The following is a 25,832-nucleotide window of genomic DNA, read 5'->3' on the forward strand; positions in this document are numbered from 1 at the left end:
GCACCAGCAGCTTATGGCCACTAGATGGAGGCAGTGCAGTAACTAACATGAAAAACTCAAAAGCATTGTCTCTCTTAACAATTATAATGCCTATACGTCAACCTTTAAACAATCTCATACACCTTTCATCATCAGGTCCTCATGAGGAAGGATTTAGACTCCTGGAAGCACTTCCTTTTTTTTATAAAGTGTGTTTTTTTGTCTTCCTCTTGGATGCTTTACCGCTGCTATAGGGCCTCGTAAAATCAGCAGGGCACAAAGAAGGGCAGATTGTTCCTTTGAATCAATCAGTTTGTCAGCATAAAAAATATACAGGAAGTAACTTAACTTTGAAAAATAAGCAGCGTGTCTGCAGGTCTGCAGAGCCAGAGGCTTCACGTGGGGGATCGTATTCAGACCACGTGTCAGGTAGATATTTATATTCAGATTAATTTCTGATGGATAATTGTGCAGGTTAAACGTCTTTACGTTGAATTAAACTCTTACCTTCACACACCGTGAACACCTTTCCGTCAGAATTGGGGCAAACATAAATAATTGTCGTCATCAGCGCGCCTCCGTCACGTGCTCTCCGGCTCGCATGTATGATGGCTCTGCCGAATAGTGCGTCGTCTTTCTCAGTGACTGAAGGTTCACTTCCTGCCATATTGTGAGCCGCTGTTTCCGTGTTTATCCGACGCATCTGATCTACAAACCATGTGCGCTGCCTCACGGAGCCCGGTGAACCCCATCACACCGAGTGCACATCAGTGAAAGTGCTCCGACACGTCGGAATCTTTGAGTTTCAAACCGAGGATCAGAGGAAAGGTCCGGGCTCGCTTCTTGTGTTTCTGCAGGACGACTGTGAGCTCCTTACCTGGAACCTGCCATCCTACCTGCAGGTAATTTACATGACGTCATTTTATTCACAGTTTTAGGGCGCGAGCTGTTTGTACTGTCACTTGCCTTTCTTTCAGTAAATGATTGAAGTTTACTCGAGTTGATTCTAAAACCTGGTCACTCTGTTTGGGACAAGAGCTGCAGTGTTGTTTACTGAGTCACTTTATTTTAACCCTACAGAGCATAAATACATAGAAACAGTCTGAAGGGTGCAGCAGGTGTATTTAATATCTGCAGGGGTGGCTGTGGATCAGTGGTAGAGTCCGTTGTCTCTTAACTGTACATTTGTGGGTTCGATCCCCAGCTCCTGAAGCCACATGATGATGATGTGTCCTTTGGTGAGACATTTAACCCCAAGCTGCTCCCGCTGCTTTATCGGTAGTGTATGAATGGATGAGTTAATACCGATGGACTCTTTACTCAGCAGCCTCTACCATCAGTGAATGAATGTGTATTAATGGATGAGTTAATACTGATGGACTCTTTACACAGCAGCCTCTACCATCAGTGAATGAATGTGTATGAGTGGATGCGTTAATATTGATGGACTCTTTACTCAGCAGCCTCTACCATCAGTGTGTGAATGGATGAGTTAATACTGATGGTCTCTTTACTCAGCAGCCTCTACCATCAGTGTGTGAATGGATGAGTTAATACTGATGGTCTCTTTACTCAGCAGCCTCTACCATCAGTGTGTGAATGGATGAGTTAATACTGATGGTCTCTTTACTCAGCAGCCTCTACCATCAGTGTGTGAATGGATGAGTTAATATTGATGGACTCTTTACTCAGCAGCCTCTACCATCAGTGTGTGAATGGATGAGTTAATACTGATGGTCTCTTTACTCAGCAGCCTCTACCATCAGTGTGTGAATGAATGGATAAGTTAATACTGATGGACTCTTCACTCAGCAGCCTCTACCATCAGTGTATGAATGTGTATTAATAGATGAGTTAATACTGATGACTCTTCACTCAGCAGCCTCTACCATCAGTGTGTGAATGTGTATGGATGGATGAGTTAATACTGATGACTCTTTACACAGCAGCCTCTACCATCAGTGTGTGAATGGATGAGTTAATACTGATGGTCTCTTTACTCAGCAGCCTCTACCATCAGCGTGTGAATGTGTAGGTGTAACCTGCAGTGTAAACACACTTTGAATAGTCAGAAGACTAGAAAATAAATAATCAAGCTCAAGTCCGTTTACTTTTGGAGCATCAATGGTCGTTCGGTTATGTCACGCGCCCCATGTGCAGGGGCTGCAGTCCTCGTCATAGCGGCTCTGGGTTTGGGTCCAAGATCGGCCCGTCATCCCCTTTTCTCTCCTTTCTAGGTTTCCTGTCTCTCTACAGCTGAATATATGCGTGAAGGTAAGATCTGTACTGTAGTAAATCAATTTGACTCCCCTTTCAGTCTATGACGTGTGATATTTTATTGAGAACTTTGACATCAGCATGAAATCTCGTTGACGTGCATAGACTTCATTACTCCCCTGATGGTCGCACAAGTCAACTGTGACTGTTAATTCTCAGTTAGCTCAACATGTTTTTAACCCCCCTCCTCATAATCAGAGGCAGGCTTGTAAAACAGTAAGTGAAACCATCGACCTTTAAATGGTGAGCATCTGGGTGTCTTGCTCCCTCTCGGTTTCCCGCCTTTTCAACATTTGTTCAGATTTTTTTCTTCTCCGACTCGCTCTTCCTCTCGTCATGCCCCTGGGTTCTGTAGATCAAAAGTCTGGCGTACAGCCGCCCCCCTCACTCTCCCTCTACTCAAATCGCATGTTCCCCCTGAGCAGCCCCTCAGCACCTCTGGCTCTTAGATATTTCTCGACCTGTAATGACTCCCCGAGGAGATTCATTTCCACACCAAAGCGCGGCCGTGAGAACTTAAAAAGAGCGCAGACAAACATGGAGACTCTCTCTAAAAGGCCTGACAGACTTCATTTCACATTTCTGTTGATTTTCTTTCCCCCTCTTCCTCTTTGTGATCCGCAGGGCTTGCTGTGAATGTTCTCCATATGGACCTGAAATCCAAAACGGTATTCCCCTCACTCACTGATTCAAGAGAGGCCTCTCTCAAAATCCTTCAGGGGATTTTCTTTAAGTGAGATATTTAACCCAGAGCTGTGATGGAATAGATAGAAAACACGCTCTTGTCTTTATTTCCCTCCTCCTCTGAACTTCCTATCTGATGTGAGCTTCATTTTCTCTGCTGTTTGTCTCCAAGTGTTTGGTAAGTCCTCGTGAATAATGCAGTCAGTGCGGCCTCTCGGGAGGACAGACAGAGACACTTTGAACTCCAGCAGTTATTCTTACATGAGCTAAGAGAAATAGCTCCTTCTCAAGAGCGAGAGGAAAACAGCTGTTAAAGGTGGCGTCGGAAGAAATGTTTGTAAACATTCAAACTGGGCCCCTCCTCCTGGGCTCATCTCCCCCTGAAGCTCCGCCCCCTGCAGGTTGTGGGGCGTACGTTCACTGCTTGTACCTACACTGCATGCTAACGCACGCTAGCACAGGCTAACCGCTGGTGTTTGTCACCTGCCTGTCCAACAGGAAGCAGACCAACTCCACGTCCACAGGTAAAAGACAACACAAGGTTCACCCTCGTTTTAGAACCTTGTGTTTAGACCTATTTGTTTTTTTGAACCAGGCTGTAAACATGTTAATCTCTGCTGTAAAAACAGTCTTTTTAGAATGGGTGTGTATGTGACTTCCTGTGCCTCTGCAGCCAGCCTCTAGTGGACACTTTCTAGACGCAGGTTTCTGATTGGTCTGAACACGTCTGCAGCTTCTCTGAGCCTGAGCTGTACTTGCTTTGTTTGTTTTCTTCGCCCTAATGAACGTCTCGGTGATCAATCCAAGGTACGATTGAGCTAACCTTGATGACCACGCCGGGTCACAGGAAGTACACTGTCTATTAGGGCGGAGGAATAGAGTCACATAGATTAATAGAGCACCGGCAAGGGATTGTCGATGAGGCATGTCCAGAGTTAGACGTGATTGCTCGGGAATGTTTTGGAGAAACAGGAAGTGAAGCAGGATGAGAGGATACAAAACGATGGATGTGGTTCTTCTTGCAGCGACAGGTGTGAAGACGAGGATGAGCTGCACACACATGTTGCAGCTCGTGTGTGTGTGTGTGTGTGTGTGGTGTGTGTGTGTGTGTGTGTGTGTGTGTGTGTGTGTGTGTGTGTGTGTGTGTGTGTGTGTGTGTGTGTGTGTGTGTGTGTGTGTGTGTGTGTGTGTGTGTGTGTGTGTGTGTGTGTGTGTGTGTGTGTGTGTGTGTGTGTGTGTGTGTGTGTGTGTGTGTGTGTGTGTGTGTGTGTGTGTTGCAGAGCCTAAAGCCATAAACGCACACGGCCGGGTGAATTTGAACCTGTCCAGAGGACACAGATGACTTCATCATTACCTCACCCGGCTCTGCTCGAGGACTTATGAAAAACATGTGGCCCCGCTCCCCCTGCTCCTCTATGGAAACTGATTGAGTCCTGGACTCTGATGTTTTTCCTTTGTTAGAGGACGTGTGTGTGTGCGCACAAGCAGGCTTCATTTTATTATCTGGGATTTTCTCGTCTCTCTCCGGGGTTTTGACCTCATCTGTCAGTCATCTGGCTCGCGTCAGTGCAAAGCCCTGGGTTCAGTCTGACAGGGTCCAGGCCTGCTGGGTGCATGAGAGCTGGAGCTTTGTGAGTCTGCTACACCCAAAGACAGATAAACATTCATTCACCGTATCACAATCAGAGCACGGGGCTTTAAAGAGAAGGGGAAAAAGTGCTCACTCGTTCTCCAGCTGAGAGTTAGAGGAGGACTGAGTTAAGTCTTAACAGTTACTGATACACTGCCTTTAAGGTCACATTCTATAAAATCCTCTTCTCCATGTTTCTCTAACTCTAACATGTGTCTCTAGTCTGTCTACAAACCCCCCAATGATGAGAAAAGTCCATCCTCTCCATCTTTTGCCTGCTCCACTTTTCAGAAAATGTGTGATCAAACAGGCCGTTTGGAGATTTTCCCTTCATGACATCACAAAGGGCAGTAACCCCTCCCCCAGGTGGGTGACACTCCCACAGCTAGGTGTTTGTTCTGCCCTCTGAGTCTGCCTTCTCACCGTAAACAATAGGACATGGAGTGAGAAAGCACGAGATGGCGGTGGCTGGGCGTCAGGGACTTTCGGGTTGCAGTAGTTCCCGATCACCTCGCTGAAGTTAAAGAGTCTTTAAGGCCTGAGTGAAAAAGTAGAACTCAGAAAAATGCTCCAACACAAGATTGAAGATGTGACCGTTTGTTTCTAAGTATATGACCTCTCACTGACCTCTCACTGACTCCCCATGATGACCTCAGCAGCCTCTGATCGGCGTCTTCACTGTGTTTATGTCTCAACTCTGACTCCTCCCACTGAAGGCGTCCTCAAAGCGGAGCGGCCTCTTGTTTCTCGTTATCGTGCGTCTAAAGTCAAGCTGTTTGATGCCGTCTGTTTACATTCCACAGCTGTTTAGTTGCCAGAGCCGCGCATCCCAGCGGGGGTGGGGTTACAATAACCTTATTATTAAACACTGAAAGCATCCGGCCTGGTGCGGACAACAGCTGATTTCTGTCCAGTGTGTTTGAATAACATTGATAAACAATAACCTCTCCAGTGCTCGTGATGGGGACTTTTTGCTCACACAGGCTGTTCTCTGTTCCACTGCGGGGGGGTCCCGGGCATGATGTTATCCCCGGTCAGCAGGGGGTCTTCCCTGTAGAGAGAATGCCGTTTGCATGGATATTAGAGTGGAGTTACCATGGCGATGGGGTCAGACTCTGACCATGGGAGAAGAGAAGGTGCCAAATTTTGGCCCAAATGAGTTTTTTTTTAACGAGGCAGACGGCTCTTTTGATCCGCCCGGCCATCACCGTATTAAAGTGTCTCTATGAGGGTCAAACATCTGATTTCCGACTCTATCCACTGTCCTATCTCTCCAATAAAGGCACAAAAAGCCCCAGAAAATAAATCTTAAATCTTAATTAAAAAAAAAGAAAGTCTTACATTATATTTCTAAAGTTGAAGGTCCTTATATGTCTAATTTAAACTTGTTAAAGGTCTTCAACTTTAGATGGAGGGGGTCTGGGCTCAGACTTAGAGATGGGGGGGAGCTCGGAGGAGAGTATGACGGCGTTCACAAGTCATGAAGATCAGAGCAAACAAGAAGAAGATGTTGAAATGCAAGCCCCTCCTCCACTGGATACTCCCCTGAACAGGTGGATTTTTCTAAAGTCTTTTTAAAACATGTCCAGAGATGTAGCATTGTAGCTTCTCCCAGGCGAGTGCTCCGGCGGGGGGGGGGCTACCTCACTGAAGGCTCTGCCCCCTGGTGTGGGAAGTGGAGAGCTGCAGGGTCCGAGGAGCAGAGGTGAAGGAGTGTAGGGGGGAGGTCGGAGAGGTACTGGGGGGGAAAAGGCCATGGCGAGATTTTTAGGTGAGGAGGCGGATGTTGGATGTGATGCAGGACTTGACCACTAGTCAGTGTAGGTGGATGAGGGTGGAGGTGATGGGCTGCCAGGTACCCCCCCCCCCCCACAGGACTACATTGCGTGCGTCATATGATCAATGAAAAGCTGCCTTTGTGCTGAGTGCAGGTCATGAGGGGGAGCCTGCTGCCAATATTTGGTGTATGGGGGGGGGTGCACTGTGTCTCGGGGGTCTGCATTAATATGTAAATTAAATTAAACATCTTCCAGGTCAGCTGATCCACTCAATGAACCGACTGTCATGGTGAATATTTATCGGCAAAGTTGAAAGCGCTCACTGATGAGCCTGTGCTCATTAGGTGTGTGTGTGTGTGTGTGTGTGTGTGTGTGGTGTGCGGCGTGCGTGCATGCGTGCGTGTGTGTGAGCTTCTGTGAATGCCTTCATTAATTGGTGTTGATCGCCCGGCTGTGTGGGGATCTGGAAATGATGCACTGTCACTATTTCTGAGTGTGATAAAAGCACACAATGCATACTTGTGTTTGTGTGTGACAGAGAGAGAGAGGGGGGAGAGAGGGAGTGCATCATATCTATATTACTGCCTGGTTTTCTCTTCTCTCTGTTGGGCCTTTGCAGTTTTATTACCCAGCTATAAAAGTGCTGCTGTGCAACATAACTCTTCTATAAATACACACACACACACACACACACACACACACACACACACACACACACACACACACACACACAGCCCCAGCCCTGAATCCTGCAGTGACATTCGGCTCAGATGGTCCTCTTTGTCCCTCCTGGGTATCCATCACTCTATAACAGACTTCCTGTGTAATGATCATGCAGCGGACCCTCACCAGATTTGGGATTTTAACCCTTCACAGACAAAATATGTTGTTTGATTCTTTGGTGGAAAGTCTTTGTAAAGATGAATCATCCTGGTCGATGTTTTCATGTAAGAGACATTTATTTGACCGCCATAGGTAGCTGCAGAGGGATTACATTAAACCAGGTGTTCCCAACCTTTATTCGGCTTGTGACCCCGCTTTGACTCATAAAACTCAGGTGACCCCAGACAGACGTCCAAAACACAAACTGCTTTCTGCTCAAATTAATTTGTTTTGTGTCTCCACTAAGATCCAGTAAACACCTCAGAGCACATTTAGACTGTTTCATGTTTATTATTGTGGACAGAGGCTGCGAGGACTGACAGACAGAGACGCTGCAGGTTACTTGTTTTGGGGTTGGCTATGGCCCACAGTAGTCTGTCTTCATTATATTTTAATATATAATATATTTTGTATTCATCAATAAATAAACACTCCATGGGACCCCGAGGTCGGGGAATCCTGAATATAGGTCTGCATAAGATTCATGATTTGTGAGTTTAGATACATGATGGTTGTCTTGATACCAGATTTGGAAACTTCTGTACAGTTGTTGTGAAATCAAAAAAACATTGATAAACATTTAGTTACCATAGCAAAAAAAAATCCTACGCAGCCGACGTTGGGTAAAATCATAGTTTTGATCACCAGGTGTGTGTGTGTGTGTGTGTGTGTCCAGGAAACATGCTTTACTGCCTCTCTCAAGCATCTACATTTACCATCAACTACAGGCACACCCATGCCTCTGTTCCTGTTTCTACACACACACACACACACACACACACCCGGTTACTAATCGGTGTTGGCAGCACTGAAAGTAGCTGGCTGCTGGATCGTGGTGTTGTGGGTACATACTGTGCGCTCCTTCTCTGTAAACCGGGTCAGCTTGTGTCAGATGATGATTCTCATCCTCGCCATGACTCAGCTAAAACCGCAGCGTCAGCACCAGCGTGCACTTAAAGTCAGTCGTTTGTTGACCTCAGTAACCGTTTTTAAACGCTGCTTTGTTTGAATGTGAGGTTTGGTTGGGCTGACAAGATGCAACATGAAGCAAGTTCTTCACCTTTAAGGTAGTTCTGGCGTTCACATGGCAGCCAATCAGAGAGGAGGTTTCTGTTGTTTTGATTGTGATGACACTTGAGATACCATCGCTCAGTGTTTCTGCAGCTGCGTGATCGCCGTCAAAGATTTGAGTGTTACACGTGTGTCCCTGGCACATTGACAGAGCCTGCCATAGTGACGGGTTATATTTAAAGGGACAGTACACCCTGAGCGTGCTGGTGCTGGTGTTTGAGCGTGAGCTGTGTGTATGTGTGTGGTTGACACTGGATCTGCAGGACCACCGTGGTGTTAATCCAGCATGGTTTATTTCTTCCCCTGCTGGACCACAGATCGGTCTGTGTGTGTTTATTCAGTTACATTATCTCAGAGATACGAGTCAGGACATCGTGCATCCAAAAGTGAACTAACGGTCATCGTTTGTCTGCTTTAAATATGATTAACAATATGGCTGGATGCATAGAGGATGTGTGGGAATTTAAGAAGTAAGGCCATTTTTTTTTTTTAATGTCCAGCTAATTCCTCCTGGCGGGTTGCGTGAACGAAATCAAAGAGGATTAGGAAACGAGATGACCTCAGACTTCAGGGGAGTCCCTCTGGAGCAGAGCTGCCTGGAATCATTCGTCCTGCACACGGCTCACATTAGCACAGAATGCTAACGCAAATCTGAGCCCGACTGTGGACGCTTGAAATGAGGCGTTGTATTCAGGTCAATGTTTCTGCAAGACAAATCACCGTACTGTCTGTACAGTAACAGTACGTCTGTTGATGATGCCGCCGTGCTTCTCCTCAGCTGCCGGGCCGCTGTCATTAGTGACGCATGTTGCATTCTGCTCAGACACCCCCACGGGCATGTGCAGCGTCTGTTTGTTTGTGTGCATGGTACACAAAATTGGCGCTTTTTTTGTGTTTGGAGTGCAAAGTCCCATTGGACTAGTCTGAGTTCAGCTGCTCTTTTTATGTACTCTGACTGTAAATGTTTAGTCTGCATACTGTAGTAACACCAAGGTCTGAATGAGGTTTTATTCAGTCTCTGATATTCATATTTTAACTCGTCATTTCTGCAGAATCTCTCGTCTAAAGGATGAAAAAACATGTAACACATTTCTGCTCCTGTGAGTCATGTTGTGTTGCAGTGCAGCTTCAGTGCTCATGTAAACAGCTCCTGTTTTTTGTTTTTCATTGTTGAGCAGAATTGATCATCAGATAGGCGACAGCAGCTTGTCACACAAAGAGGGATGTTGCATTACATCCTGAGTGTCAACACCCTAACACAGCCCTTCCTGTGGAGAGACGATCAACATGTCATGATCGAGAACACAACAAGTCTAGCTCTCTGAACGAAAACTGTCAGAAGATCACCCGGTTGATTTAAGGGGTGTGGTTTAAAGGTGGAGTCAGTAGAAATGTTTGTAAACATTCAAACATGGCCCCTCCTCCTGGGGTCATAGCCCCCAGAAGCCCCGCCCCCTGCAGGACGTAGTGTGTACGTTCGCTGCTTGTAGCTACACTGCAAGCTAACGCACGCTAGCACAAGCTAACCGCTGGTGTTTGTCACCTGCCTGTCCAACAGGAAGCAGACCAACTCCACATCCACGGGTAAAAACCAACACAAGGTTCACCCTCGTTTTAGAACGAGCTTTATCCGCTTGGTGTTTCTCCTCACTCTGATTATATTTTCTCTTCTTTGATGCTACGTCCACGTCCGTCATATTCACCGGTTTGAATCTCGTCCAATCACTGAATTGTTTCCACTCCTAAACTCACCTGCTGCGCTGTCATTGGCTGGAGGAAACACACCAGCGCCGCCCAGAAACGTCCCGAGTCAACCAGAACAAAGCAGAACAGTAAAATCCAATCAGAGGACAGAGTCTCTGCAGACACAGTCACCACCACACATGTATGGAGGCCCAGAAGGGACGATGGAGCAGCTTTAGAGATGATGTCACAAATTTCTCATTTTCTAAAAACAACAAGTATGTGATGAGTCAGGGACAGAGACGTCTTCTTTTTAAACTGATGTTTATAGAGAGGAAGTTTGCATTTTATATATTTCGTTTTTTCTCCGTCGCATTTAAGTCTCATGATGGATCCCTGCACACACACACACACACACACACACACACACACACACACACACACACACACACACACACACACACACACACACACACAGAGTTTCCAGTGAGGATGTATCTGGAATGCTCGGGGACAGATACGGCGCCAGATGTACGTGGCGTCGGGTCACATGTCTCGGGATGGTGACATTTCCTTTACCTCAGCAGAGGAAATCAGAGAATAGGACTCGTCTTTTGTTCTGTTCTTCCAGGACGGTCACCGATACGCCGAGGGAGGGAAGTCACTCAATCACAACATGTAGCACGAGGTCATCTGATCCCCCCTCACGCCGTGTTTCTGTGACCTTTACGGGCCAAACACACAATGTGAGTGGTTGAGGAGAACGCCGAGTGATGTCATACATGTTGTTGTCAGAGAGGCCATTAACGTCCCGAAGATGATGTCATCATTTTGAGCATGAAGCTGCTGTCCTGGAAAAATGTGTTTCATAGCCTCAGGGTCGTGTGTGTGTGTGTGTGTGTGTGTGTGTGTGTGTGTGTGTGTGTGTGTGTGTGTGTGTGTGTGTGTGTGTGTGTGTGTGTGTGTGTGTGTGTGTGTGTGTGTGTGTGTGTGTGTGTGTCTCTCTCTGTGTGTGTCTGTGAGTGTCTGTGTGTCTCTCTGTGTCTCTCTGTGTGTGTCTGTGTGTGTCTCTCTGTGTGTGTCTGTGAGTGTGTGTGTTTTGGTATTTCTGTCATTGGTTGTAAAAACGGCGATCATGTTAAATCAGTTGATTTCACGCCTGCTTGTGCCGACCTCTTAATTACACACGTTACAAGTTTCATGCCGCGGCTCAGTGACACACCAAAGGCTCATTTATGATACCAGCCGATACCTGGTTACTCTAATTTTTCTGCCTCGCGTAAATGAGCGTCTCAAGCGTCATGCCGGGGTCGCAGCGTGTTCTGTATGTCGATCTTTGACCTGCAGGGACACAGACTCTGCATGTACAACGTTCGGTCCAGTAACCTCTGGCTGTTTGTATCATAAACAGAAAAGTGACGGCAGGACGCGCCGCTGGTCACATGAGTGGCGTCACACGTCCTGTGATGTCACTATTGCACATGCGCACATTGCAGGTGTGATGTTAAATAATCTTTCTTCAGAGGCCGGGGACGTATTCTCCAGAAGAAGCCTCTGGTCTCCAGAGTGAACTCCGCTCATGCTCTCGTTCAGTTCACTGTCACCGACATGATAGCACGTTTAATGAACGCACTCTTTTGCACCATCAGGATAATAGCTGCCTTGCTAGCAAGCACAAAAAAAATCAACTGTTGCATAATCTCATTCAATAAAGTGAACAATTTTGAAAAGTCATTTTTTTCAGCTGGCTCACTTGAAAATAGAGTCTGAGCGTATTTAAAACAGAACAGAGCTTTCATGGCGCTGCTGGCTCGCTCGGGAGCCGGACTACGATGCGTGATGTGGAAACAGGAAACAAGGACTGTGGGAGCTGCTGGTTATTCTCAGCATGGTGGGCTTCTCTGTGGCTTTAATCCGAGCAGCTCGGTCATAGCTGGAGTGTCTTTGAGCAAAGTGCTGACTGTGTTTCTGCTGCTGACCTTGAAAACAGCGTGCTGACCTCCTCAGAGTCGAGAGCTTCCTGCTCAGCGAATCACATTTTTTTTTGATTAATAAAACAAAGACAAACATCAGTGAGTGTGTAATGGGGCTGTTTCTGCTTGTGTGCTGACTTGTACTCTGCCTGAACTCGTCCTTCAGCGGCACTCTCTTCCTGTCCCTTCAGCTGTTTGTGAGATCTGTGGGCCGAGAGCCAAGACTGAACACAGACCAACCTGAGAGGCGGAGCCTGTGGCATCACGCCAGGCCGGGAACAATACACATCAGTAACAGTTAATTTGATACAAGCAGAGTCATCATTTCTGAATTCACTGATATTTGTTAAAATTATGCCGTTTTCCAGACCCTGGACTTAAAGGCAGCGTTGGTCATTTCCTCCAGATCCACTTTTTAAGATTTTGGTTGAAATTGTCTTTAGGTCCTGACAGAAATTAATAACTCATGTTCTCTGAAAAGGGAACAAAGAAAATCTGTCATCTGCAGCAGTTGTAAGTCTGTAAAAACTTTGACCAATGTCTGCCACGAGGTACCAATCTGATGAACCAATCAGACGCCTCCCTGTCTCTCTGCTCGCACTCTACCCATGGCGTGCTCTAGCTCACACTCAAAGCGATGAGCTGAGGTCCGCTTCTGGAGCATGTGAGGGGTGTGGCTTTAGAGGGAGCACAGAGGGGAGGGGGCGGGTGCAGACGGAGCACTGAGGAAAAGCTACTTTCAACATCATGCTAGATTTAGAAAATTACCAACCCTGCCTTCAAGCTGCTGATGTGAAATGATGTCGCTGTATGATTCTGCACAAAGTCTGTGTTTCAGCCTCCTGAGGCCGAGAGTAAAAAGGCTTTCGATCACGAGACGAGACCTTCAGAAAGTGGTCTTGAGACCGGTCTTGGAGTACTAAACACTACCTTAGACAGTGTGCAGGAGTTTGTACTTAAAAAGAAGGAATGAGCCAATATTGTGTTCCTTTGATTCTTCATCCAAACAGGAAGTCATAGAGTGAGATTATTTTTACTACAATCACATTTTTTTTTTACAATCTGCTCTTTGTGCAGCCCTCATGTTTCAGACCGACCTCAGAGTCACAGTAGAACAGTTTGTTGTGTTATATTGTGTTTGCCCTTCAGTTTAAGTGTGATATTAAATACTGTCAGGGTGTGTGCTGTGTGCAGTGATCCAGCTCTGAGCAGCTGTGTTGATTCTCTCGGGTTATCAGTGACCCGCCTGTCAGAGTAGCGTTGTTGTCTCTTCAGTGAACTCAGTGTTAGGAGGAGACCCCAGAAGACATGAAGATAAACCCGAACACACGGCGGCGCTCGCTGCAGACTCTCTCTCATTTCAGACTTTGACCTTTGCTCTGATGAAGCATTAGCTTCTCTATCTGTCGTACGTTTCCTCTGGCGGCCTCCTCACCCTCTGCGGACACTGACGCTCTCTCTCTCTCTTTTTTCTCTCTCTCTGTTCTCTCTCTCCCTCTCCCTCTCTCTCCCTCTCCCTTTCTCTCTCTCTCTCTCTCTCTCTTTCTCTGTCTTTCTCACTCACTCACTCACACTCTCTCTCTCTCTCCCTCACCCTCTCTCTCTCTTTTCTCTCTCTGTTCTCTCTCTCTCTCTTTTCTCTCTCTCTCTGTAAACTGCCCTGGCACGATCAGATAAATTAGATGTTGGGATTGTTGTGTAACTCTGATCTCATCGCTTGGCTGTTAACAAAAAGTGGATTCTCTTCAGATTACCGTCACACCTTGTTCCTCTTCTTAAAGGTCCAGATGTGTTTCCTCCCTCCAGGTGAAGTGACCCCCCCCCCCCCCCCCTCCCCAAAGCACAGAGAAGTTAAAGGTGGCCCTTTGGGTGAGTCTGGGTTTTATATAATGAGGCTGAAGTGGGGGTCATGCTGTGTAGCTGGACTGTCACATTCACCCAATCACTGAGGCCGCGGCGGCAGTGGTCAGCAGAATGAGCCGTTATGTAACTGAGCTGCTTTTCAGTCGCTCTGCATCTCAGCAGGAGAACAAGTCATTAGTATGCCAAGTGCAGAGTCCAGCTGAGTTAACGACTAGAAGGGGGACTCTCTGAAGTGGGTCCAGTATTTGTGTTTCAGATTATTCAAGCTACTGACAATCTAAACCCTGTCTTCTGTTTCATGGTGAAAGTTTGAAGCGTGGATCAGAACCAGTATCATGTCATGATACACCAACACTACGACCTTTTTTTTGGAAAGGAAAAGCAAGCAAATATGTTTTGTTATAATTTCGTGACTCAAATCTGCAAAGTGTATCAATAAATTCAATCCAGCTTCTTGATTCAGAAGATTCTTTTAAGACTTCCCGTGACCAAAGTCATTCGGTGCATGTGCAGAGATAACTGCTTGTCATTCACCAATACACATCACTAAGCACGGATAAATGCCACATAGGTGCTTTGCTGGACAACCCCGCTCCACGTCTTTAGCCAGCGCCTACCTACAAGTGGTCACTTCTGAAACCGAGACTCTGACCCTGCTGCCATCTAGACCTGATCCAGGCAGAGTCTTGATATCGAGTTTCAAGAAACCAGGTCTAAGTAGGCTGTGGGGGCATAAATATCCAATCTGAGATCTGAGTCGATGTGGTCAGTCCAAAGTGTGTTGGCACGGACATTAATCCCTGGATTTGTCTACCAGGCATTCCTGAACAGGCCGAGTGAGCCGCTGGACGCTTAACGCTTTTTATAAGGCGAGACCAATCTAAGCCATTAAACAATGCAGACTTAGTGTTCAGGGAGCTTTGTGCTTCTCACAATGATTCACCTCTCCACCAGAGGAGCAAGAAAATAATCATCCAGTGTAGTGAAAACATCTTCTACAGGTTCAGCAGGAGAGAGAGAGAGAGAGAGAGAGAGAGAGAGAGGAGGCACAGGTTGGATTTGAACCCAGTACTATAGCCTCTGTGGGGCAACACTCACAAACACCGGCGCCCCCCACAGTTACATATTCTTGATTTTACAAATTCATGCAAGATTTAGCTTGTTTTGCTAATTTAGGTCACGTTAACTTAATCTCTTTGTCCCTCGTGGTCGAGCAGATTTTTCTCCCAACACATTGTTTGAAAATTCTTCCATGGACTGACGTCGAACATTTTTGATGTATTATTTGCAGAAATCCCACGTTGCACATTATGACTTTAAAAGGAATGCAGGCGCAGCCCCCCCCCCCCCCTCTGCAACAACATCTGACGGGACATTAATAGCTCTGGTGTTCTGCGCTGGTGAGCCTCGCCCCCTCGTGTTGACACAGTTGGTGTTTGTGCAGATGACCTTGATGACTATCAGGGGCAGCCGAGGTCCCTCAGGCCCCCTGCAGCTTGGCTTTGCCGCCAGAACACTAAAGAGGCGCGGCCCACTCTGTGCAGTGTAAACCGCTGACCACCTAGACCGGGAACACACACAGCGAGGTTTTACTCTCAAGTGAGCACTCACCAGTACAAACAGAAGCACAAGGGCCAGTACTGATCCACATCCAGAGAGGAGGACTCAGAAGGTCCTGCAAAGAGACTCCTTCAGAAACAGCTTCATCTCATAGGGCAGCTCGTTTGAATTTGTCTTGTGGGCATAAAAAGAAAGCAAAGGTAGGAGATGATCCCGTCGGGACGCTCCCATACTGAGACTTCAGTTTGTCTGGTACCTAACAACACGTGATTGGTTGGGCTGGACCTTTGTTTACCTTTGTATGTTTACCGTGTAAAAAGATGATTGTTTTAGATGGGTTTCACCTTAGGACATTTTGAATGTTTGGCCACACCTGCCACCTTGGTGCCTCTCAGCCTATTGGTGTTGAAATCTATAAATATGGGTGTGACCCCCCCATGTCCTTTATTCAGAACTGATGACCTAAAGAAGACCTCAGGTTCAAATGTTGTGATTGTGATGGAATCAAAACTTTTCGTGGTAGCACCCGACGACCCTGACGGCCAGCCACCGCCATCGAGTTGTGTTGTCCATCGACCACCTCTGTCCTCATTCATGTACGGCCTGCTCTGACCTCCACCTCAGCGGAGAGGAAGTGTGGACAACAGGAACGAGAGGAACACAAAGGAGAAATCCTTCCTGCATATTATCCCATCTCCCCCTATCCCGTTTTTCTTAACAATTAGTCTTTTTCCCGCTCTTTTGTAAAGCGTCTCGAGTTTATATTTATTGTCCCCCATGGTCAGGCCCTAATCGATAATGGTTTTGGTAACGCGGTAAATAAAAATTTGGTGTGATTTCTTGTTTTTATCTCCCAAAAAAAAATCCTTCACATTGATTAGACTTCACAAACGCATGTTGGAACTAAAATGTATTTGGACCGTGCTCTGTCTCTCTCTCTCTGTCTCTCTATCTGTCTCTCTCCCTCTCTCTCTGTCTCTCTCTCTCACTCTCTCTGTCTCTCTCTTTCTCTCCCTTTCTCTCTGTCTCTCTATCTGTCTCTCTCTCTCCCTCTCTCTGTGTCTCTCTCTCTCCCTCTCTCTCTCTCTCTCCCTCTCTCTCTGTCTCTCTCTCTGTCTCTCTCTATCTCTCTCTCTCTATCTCTTTCTGCCTCTTTCTGCCTCTCTCTATCTCTCTCTCTCTGTCTCTCTCTATCTCTCTCTCTCTATCGCTCTCTGCCTCTCTCTAGCTCTCTCTATCTCTCTCTTTGTCTCTCTCTGTCTCTCTCTATCTGTCTCTCTCTCTATCTCTGTCTCTCTCTATCTCTCCCTCTCTCTCTCTGTCTCTCTCTCTCTGTCTCTCTCTATCTCTCTCTCTCTCTCTGTCTCTCTCTATCTCTCCCTCTCTCTCTCTGTCTCTCTCTCTCTGTCTCTCTAACTCTCTCTGCCTCTCAGTCTCTCTCTGTCAATTCAAATGAGCTTTATTGGCTCAGCAGTACAGAAAACATTTTGAACAACAAATGATTACAATATATACAGTAAACAAATATTACAAATATGAATAAAAGACATTAACAATAACATGAATCATTTTTAGGGTGTATTTCTTTGAAACATTGTGTGTATTTTGTGTATTTTGTCTCAGTTTGTGACAATCATGAACAAATTTAGCAGCTCGTACTGCACACAGACTTTTCTCTCCACATAGAGCAGCTTCTGAGGATCAGGGAGATGGAGAAAGTCAGGATATTTATTATAAATGTAATTAAAGAGAGTCTCTCTTAAATCTTTGTACATGTCACAGTGTAGGAGGAAGTGATTCTGTCTCTACTTGTCCTTGATGGCAGAGTGAACACAGCCTGGCCTCTCTGGGTAACCAGTTCTGTCTGTGACGGCCTGTTTCTATGGTCAGACTGTGTCCACTCAGTCTGTACATCTCCATGGTTTTCCGTAGTTTCACATCCCTCACTGTGCTCAGGTACTCTGCCAGCTTGTACTCTCTGTTTAGGCTCAAATAGAATTCTTATTTACTTTGTGATTTGGTGCTTTCCTTCCAATATTTGATATAATTGTCTTTTTGTTTTGAGATAATTTGGTTGGGCCAGATTGTTTGGGGTGAGTCCTATAGCGCTGGTATTTGAGGGCGGAGCTTCAGGATCAGCTGGCAGAGGGGACTCTTATCTGGATTCAACTCTTGGCACTGACACCACTGGGCTGTGGTGGTGTGTTTCTCGGGAGTCTGGGGGTCCTTTAGTGGTCTACTGTGGTGGGGGGGTTGGGGCTTCTTCCGAGGGCTACATCCTTGAGTGTTTTTGCAAACACTCCATCTCTGTTAAGGTGTAGCCCGTCATACAGGTGCCAGGTGCCGATGGTGGTGTGGTGAGCCAGGTGGACGTTGGGGAGGGTGGAGCAGTTCCGGGTGATCTCCATGTTAATGTCATATATAACATGAGGTGGAGTGTCTGTACGGGGCAGGAGGGTGGAGATCACAACCCGTGATTCTGGAAACAGCTTTGAGGCTCTCTCTGCTACCTTAGTGACTGCCTGGGTGGTGTCTCGGCGCAGGGAGTGTAGGTCGTTTCTTCCCGTGTGGATACTGATGATCTGGGGACAGCCAAGAGAGTCTCGTTTTAGCAGCTCTAACACATGTCCTGTGTTCCTGCAGCGTCTTGATACAACATGTTGGCCGGGAAACAGGCGTCTGGGCTCAACATATTTCCCATTGGTCCTTCAGTAGTACCACCTTTGGCTCTGGCTTGGCTGGTACTGTGAGTGAAGGTGTAGAGGAGGGGTCAGCCTGGGCAGCAGGGAGGGGGTCTGTGTCTGAGAGGATGGCTGAGGGGTCAGGGGCAGGGCTGGGGTTGAGATCTTGTGTCTGTGGTCTTGGGGTGGGGGGAGAGAGCTGTGTTTGTGAGTCAACAGTCGGGATAAGGGATGAGGGATGTTGGAGAGGAGTATAGGGGCTCTTGTCCTGTATCTGGCTCTTCATGTGCTCCAGCTGTCTTCTGAGGCTCCTCTCTCTGCTCTCCGTGTCCTCCTTCATCTTGGTCATCTGGGCACGCAGACTGGTGTTCTCCTCTTGGAAGGTGTAGGTGGTCACTCTCAGGTTGTTAATGTTCTTTTGATGTTCCCTTTTCATCTCCTGGAGCTCTTCTCTCAGTTGTTGGATGTTATCGAGTTGTGGGAGTCTGGTCTGGATCTGCTCTCTGAGCTCTGTGAAGTCCAGCTCCAGTGAAGAAAGGCTGACTCTTAGTTTCTCCGTTAGGGTTGAGGATTGAGTGCAGTGAGGGTCTTTGTTTGTTGGTGGATCTTTTTCTTCCTCTTGTTCTGACTCCTCTGTGTCTGCTGGGTCTGTGGTCTCTGTCTCTGTTGTTGAACTGGATCTGGTTTTGTTCACTTCTGTTTTCAGCTTATGAAACATCTTCTTAAGTATGTTCAGATTATTGGGGGTTCCCTGGATCAGCACCGTACCTTTAATTTTGTAGTAGGTGAGGGTCAGTATGAGGTTCTCTGTATCCAGCCCTTCATCCTGACAGATGGTCACTCTGCCACCACGGCCGATTCCCTCTTTGAAGGTGTGCTGGTAGCTGTTACAGACAGCATTTCTCCACAGCTCTGTGTGCTTGGTGTGGAAGATGAGATTGTTAATTATTGTCTTGCCGTTGAGGGAGGTGTATTCTGCGCACAGGCACTCTGGGTTGTCTTGTAGGGTCTTTTCTTTGTTATTCTTCTTGGCCTGTACACGTTTACACTGAGCAGGATATTCAATGTCTCTGCATTCCGTTGCCTCCATGGTAACCAATGAAAACAACTGTCAGCTCCTTGTTAGCTAGCTCTTTATTTTGGGTTTTAACTTCAGTTTTAGGTTATTTTCTTTAAGATAGGTAAACAAAGTAATGTCCTTCTTTTTACAGAGAGGGACTCTGGGATGGATGGCTTACCAGTCCTTTGTTTTTCAGTCTCCAGATTTTCAGTTGGTCAGCTTAGTTCAGTTGTCCACTGACCCGCAATTCACACATGCTCCGTGCACGCCACGGTCCGTCAGCACCACGGTTTTGCTCCGTCCGACGGCTCGCGCCCATTCACACTGGATTCGTTTCTGGGACGTCAGCACAGCGGAGCGCACCCATAACACGTCACAGGAGAACTACAAGATCCCGCGGGAATTAAGAGAAAAACATGCAAACAACATGTTGCTTTGTCTTTCTGAGGATGCATTGTTGTTTATTCGGTTCCTGTTTTGACGTAATGTTGATAAAGTGATGAAAAATACAATCGTGTGTCCGTATATTGTGTTTTATTTTGAAATTGGCCGGATGCTCTGTGCGTTTCCTTGTCTGACTTCCTGTCCGGGCTGTCATATTCTGTCCAGCTTGATGCGTGACTGCAGCGTACTCCGGCGAAAATAGACTCGCTGCATATTTGAAACGGAGCAGAGCGTAGTGCCTGTGTGAGCACAATGATTGACTAGAGTGGAAGCTAAGTACAACGTAGTGCGCGGCACTGACGGACCGCGGCGTGCACGGAGTATGTGTGAATTGGGCTTGAGGCAGAGCAGATCCAAGGGTTCAGTTGGTTAGCTAGCTTTCTTTTTCAGACTTCTGTCTTTGAAAAGACTTGAAGTTGAAGATTTATTTTGATTATTTTCTTCAGAGCACCTTTAGGAACCTATTTATCTAATTATTTCTGCGTTTACTCATGGTTCCTTCATCCAAAAGTTGTTGTTTTTAAGAGCTCATCTTTATGTCAGTTGGAATCTCTCTCTCTCTCTCTCTCTCTCTTTTGAGTATTTTAAATGTCCGGAAATAACAAAGCATGGGAGAAGACAGGGTATGAAGCAGACTCTTTTTTTGTATTTCACTCATTCCTGCTTAATTTGTGTTTTGGTATCCTTTGCCTCATCCTTACAGACTTCAAACACACACACAATGAGCACATAACATTTAAAGCAGAGAAAGGAGTCTCCTGCTGATTGTGTCAGATGTCATTGCTCAGACACAGAATACGGCTGTGAGTTTTACTGGAAAGCTCCCAAAAGCTCCTGATGCACAAAGTAATAATGTGTTTGTGTCTGTTTTCTGTTCTAGTTGGCCAGACGTTGTTGACTCGAGCGATCCCCCGAGAGGTAAGAATGTCTGCTTCAACACGCACCATGTCAGCTCCTGCACACCTGTTGACTGCATCAACGGCTCAGCTCGCTGGAGAGTGTTATTTTACGCCATAATGCTCACTATAAATGGGAAATAAAAGTCTGAAGTTTTGGTGTGTGGCACTCAGTGGAAAGCTTTAAATGAGGGACATGGCTTTGGTTTGTGCTACGCTTAAATGTCTAACTGGGATGGAAGTTATCCTTGGGGGCCACGGTTAGATCCACTATATTTAGTTTCAATTTGATTCCGATAAATATGTACCGATACTGATCCCGATATTTCTACATCATGACTAAGAGTGTTGTAGTAGTAATTGTTGTTGTTGTTGTTATTATCATGTGTAATGCTCCACAAAGCTGCAATCACAGCATTGCATTGTACTGGCTTCACAAACAAACAGGAAGCAGCAACAGCTGTCAGGTTTTCAAAATAAAACTGAAGTTTAAGAATTGTACGTTGGTCACATAGAAGGAGCTGTTCCTTCGTTCTTCATCTCTTTTTTTTTTGCTTATGGAACTAAACTCTTGCATCACTGGAAAACGTACCATGAAAATGAGTTATCAGAGACACCAGAGTTTATGTTCAGAGAGGTCTTCCTGCTCAGGCCGTCGTCCCTCACTCTGTGGGTGTCTCTTTACCGCTCTCGTCTCAGAGTCTCTGTCTTATCTTACCCTCCCACTCTCTCTCTCTCTTTCTGTCTGTCAGACACCTCTGGAGCATCTCTCCCGTTATCTATGTCCCAGTTTGGCATATTTCCCAGGTCCAGGTCCCTCAAGGTCAGATGGAAAAAAACAAAGCAGTGCTTGCTGACGTGTCTCACTGTGTCTCAGAGTACTGCTGCAGACCGCGCAGGGCGACAGTTTTCTTTTCATCTGAGTGTCTCTCCCTTTATGCGACCATCTGGACCCTCTCGTTGTGTGTGTCTCTGCTCACTGCTGTGGTATGCTGATGATACGTTGGTTTATATTTAGACCGGTATGCTGGACGGTATGGCACACAGCATGATTTGGAATTTGCATGTCGATCCAATCCACATGCATGGCTACATTTCAGGACAGAGTAGCAGTTAGCAGCAGGAGCGAATACGTTCTCTGCAGGATTCTTTTCTGTGGTCGCTTCCTTTGGTCTGACCAGAACAGAGTTTGTCCTGTGTTTTTCATGTTGCATTTCTGTTCATGTTCATACTGGTAACATACCTCCTATAGATCAGCGAGTGTGTCCAGACATTGTATCTGATCTTTTTCTCTGCAACACCATGATTCAGTATAATAATCACAGACTCTGCTGCAGCTTTCTCAGTGGAGCTGACGGATTTTGTGATTTGTAATTTTCTGCCGTTTGGAGTGCAAACAACAGCTGAGCCATCTGTCTAAGCTCACACTGCTCCATTTTGAAATTACACCACAATGGAAAGTGGATTAACAGCTGCTGATGTTAGCCAGTAATGAGATTCCTCGTGCTTTGCTGTGATGAAGTTTATCCTACACTGATAATATTCATACTCGTATTTAAAAGGAATTATGTATTCTTGTATTATGTAGAAATATTGACACTGGATGGTAGTACGATGAGAACCAAGGGACTCTTTCTTCATTGTTCTAGTCTTTGAAACATCAATAACACATTGAGAAGACAAACTGCAAAAAGAGCATTCATTTTGAGTCCATTATTCTCCTCTGCTCTGTGTTTGGTCTCCACCGACTCCTGTGTGACCTTCCATCTCTTTAGCTGATAAACGGCCAAGCAGGTGGATTAATGTTGTAGTTAAAAACAGGTCATGTATAACACAGATTCTTCTCTTATGATAAACATTGAAAACTTTTCATTAATCAGCTCGTTGATGAGAGAAGGCGTCTCCTCTGCAGTCATCTGGACGCCATCAGGTCGCCGTAACCACAAACATTCCCTCAGTCGGCACTTCAAGTTTTTTGACATACTTTGCTGCTTATTTGACAGATATGTAACAAACTTTAAAAAAAGACCACTACAGGCCAGATGCAGGAATGATTGGTCCACCGATTGGGGGCGAGACACAAACCTGCAACTCTACGAGCTGGCTCGCAAATATTTGTGTGTACCAGGATCGTCTCTGTGCTCTGAACGGTTGTTCTCGGAATATTTCTAAATTAAAAAAAGACAAGCCAGTCATCATATAAAACACCTTTAAGGAGGTCGACACCCGCTCTGACACGAGGAGGTGGTGGTGCTGTTTGGTCAGTGGGCGTGCAGGTCTGCCTGGATCAGCTACACGTCAGAGTGAAACGTGCAGAAGACGGGACTCAGTCTGAGCTGTTTTCAGTCACAAACCACTCTGCTACTTCTTCTTTTCACACGCCGCCGCGGCCTGTAGGTTGAACCACCATCGAACATGTGTAACTGCTCCATGTTGTGGTAGAGCGTACACTGTTTTGTGATAAACACTGATCTCAATCAAAGCGGCTCTTTTCCATGCACTGACGCCCAGCGATCTGTCTTTACAAACTGTTTTAATTATCAGGGTGTTTCCCTGATTAATAACATCTGTCGCCACGGTGACTCATCTGTCCTGACAGCATCCAGAGAAGGAGTTTGGTTTGTGTGTGAGCCCGCTCGCTGTATGTGGTTTGTTGGCCTCTGCTGTTTGTTGTGCTAGAATCATGCAGTGAGTTCTGGTGTTCTTCTGGTGGCAGCGGATATCTCAAGCTTCATAGCCGTCCATCTATGTGTCTTGGTGTGGTTGTTGAGATGGTGTCCGACTGTGTGTGTCAAAAAATGTATGTCAAAGAGCTGCAGCTGGTTCTTTGGCTCGTGCATGTACATGTGCACATATATAATCAAACACATGAGCACATCTAAATGGACCTACAGTGAATTACACTTATTATTATCACACATTCACTTCGGCTCGGCGGCTCTGTGGGGCTTTTGTAGTGCTGAGAGGCCACAAACGACAGCTTTGTGTTCTGGGAGGCTGGGAAAGTTGGACCGCATCACACACACACACAACACAGACACAGACACACTTTCTCTTTCATTCTCTCTCTCTCACACACACACACACACAGACACACACACACACACTCTTTCTCTTTCATTCTCACACACTCACACACATTTTGGCGGTGTCAGAGCCCGTGCACAGTCGTGCCCGGCTCAATAGGCTGATTCATTAGAGCTTCCTCATGACACCAGAGGAGAAAAACGGGCTCGCAGTCAGAGGGAGAGTGACGAGGCCGGAGTGTTCCAGCCCCCGAGTCTGACCCGACACTAACAGGTCACCCTTACCACACTGTTTCTGTGTGTCTGAGTCATGTTGAATTCACAGATTCTGTGGTACTGAAGTGTTTGAAACAAGACATCTGTGAGCAGACGCTTTAGGTTACAACGAGACGTTGGTATTATGGGTATAATGAATGGGTTTAGCACTTCTTAGGCTCTTACTCATTACCTCATGTAAGTGCAATGTTTGCTCTTAGATCGTGAGAAAGGGTGTTTTTTTTATCAGGTAGGTAAGGGTTAGGGAGATCAAATAACATCAGTGAGAAAAGATGGACCAGCTCAAACACTTACACAATGCCTGTTTCTGGGCGGGGAGCTGTTGTGTTTCCTCCGACCAATGACAGCGCAGCAGGTGAGTTTAGGAGCAGGTAAAGTGTTGTAAACCTTGTGTTGTCTTTTACCCGTGGACGTGGAGTTGGTCTGCTTCCTGTTGGACAGGCAGGTGACAAACACAGATGGTTAGCTTGTGCTAGCTTGCGTTAGCTTGCAGTGTAGGTACAAGCAGTAAACGTACACACTACGTCCTGCAGGGGGCGGGGCTTCTGGGGGCGATGAGCCCAGGAGGAGGGGCCCAGTTTGAATGTTTACAAACATTTCTATAGAGTCCACCTTTTAAAGACGTTGTTTAAGTTCCCAATTTTAAACACCATCTTGATTTATTTTATCGGTGCTCATCAGAAACCTTGATGTTTCGACGAAATCAACAGCCTCCATCACACATCATGACTCACAACGGGCCCTGAATAAGAATCCTAAATGTTCCCTCTCTGGAGTCGTTCTGTCCTCATGAAATCACTCACACACAAAATATCCAACCCCCCTTTTATTTTCTTCTCAAGAGCTCATTTCAAATGAAATTCTCTCTGCAGGAGAGATTTCTCTTGATTTTTTAGGAGGGGGTTGTTGTTTTATCAAATCTCATGATTACAGGATCTGGCACCTCGCAGTGGAAAAGAGCTGCAGAGAGGAGTGGCTGTCGTAAGAAACGGCGCTTGGCAGCCAGCTGTGTTTGTCTGGATCCTTCCCTAGCTGTCTCCACTGGAGCCGGGGAGACTTAGAGCCCAGGCCCCCTGTCCATGAAGGACACACACACACACACATGCACTCACACACACATACACACACACGCACAGACATACGCACAGACACACACACACACACACACACACACACAAAGACTTTGTACACAGTGTTTTCGTCTTTGCAATGGAGTTAAAGGTGTTAAACTTATCCGCATGCGTCCCAGTTTAAAAAATTGGATGATTCGATTTAAGAGGAGAACACGTTAACCTGCAGACGTGTTCAGAGTGTCACTCGTTGAAGTTCAAGTCCCCGGTCACGGCGAGCTTTTTTATCGTAATGAGCACCTCCTGACCCTCATTATCTGAAACACCAGGTTTACTTCTGTCACATGGTGTTACAGTCAAAGTGGTCAATTAAAGAGAACACACCCACTTCTTATTCGCACAGGCTAAGAGTCTCTGCACCCCCCGCTGTGAGGGGGGGATTCGAGTTGACTGAATTCTGCAGATAAATATGGAGGAAGAAGTCTGAGGGGGTCAATGAAGCGAGGTGCCTCGGATTATTTGTCAGCTTTATTTATTACAAAGACACACACTCATACTACATGAATTATTTATCTGAAGTCATATTTTCTCCTCGTCTACGGCTGCAGCCAGCGAGCGGAGTTTATTAAACCACATCAATTATAAATATAATCACCTCCCAAGATCCTCTCTGACGCAGTCCCAGGTCTTAAAGGATCGCCCCGCAGCTGCTTGTTCCCATAAAGAGACAAATCTGTACAGCATCATCTGATCAGTGTGACATCCTGTGGCTCACATTTGTCCACATAAATGACCGTCAGTGATTGGGTTACAGTCCATCCTGCATCACCTGCAGACTTTGTGTGCAGAGCTGGACCCGGGTCCTTTTGGCTTACTCTGGCATATTTACCGAAATGTTTATTATTATGCAATGTCCCTGTAAAATAAAAATAAAGAAAATGTGTAAAATGTTTGTATGTTCAGCAGACAGCTGGTGAGTCTGCAGCGTTCAGGATAAAC

The 25,832-nt window shown here is 46.2% G+C and overlaps 1 protein-coding gene across 1 annotated transcript in view; it reads left to right on the forward strand.

Annotated features, from left to right (window-relative positions):
- The first annotated feature begins 726 nt into the window (after positions 1-726).
- add3a (adducin 3 (gamma) a) overlaps positions 727-25,832 on the forward strand; it is a 98,958-nt gene continuing 73,852 nt past the window's right edge. Inside the window, exons 1-2 of the mRNA XM_065954122.1 lie at positions 727-881; positions 20,446-20,483. The gene's annotated coding sequence lies outside the window, so the exon portion shown is untranslated. The remainder of the gene's footprint in view (positions 882-20,445; positions 20,484-25,832) is intronic.

This window comes from Labrus bergylta, chromosome 1 (genome assembly GCF_963930695.1).
Source record: "Labrus bergylta chromosome 1, fLabBer1.1, whole genome shotgun sequence".
NCBI classification, from domain to species: Eukaryota; Metazoa; Chordata; class Actinopteri; order Labriformes; family Labridae; genus Labrus; species Labrus bergylta.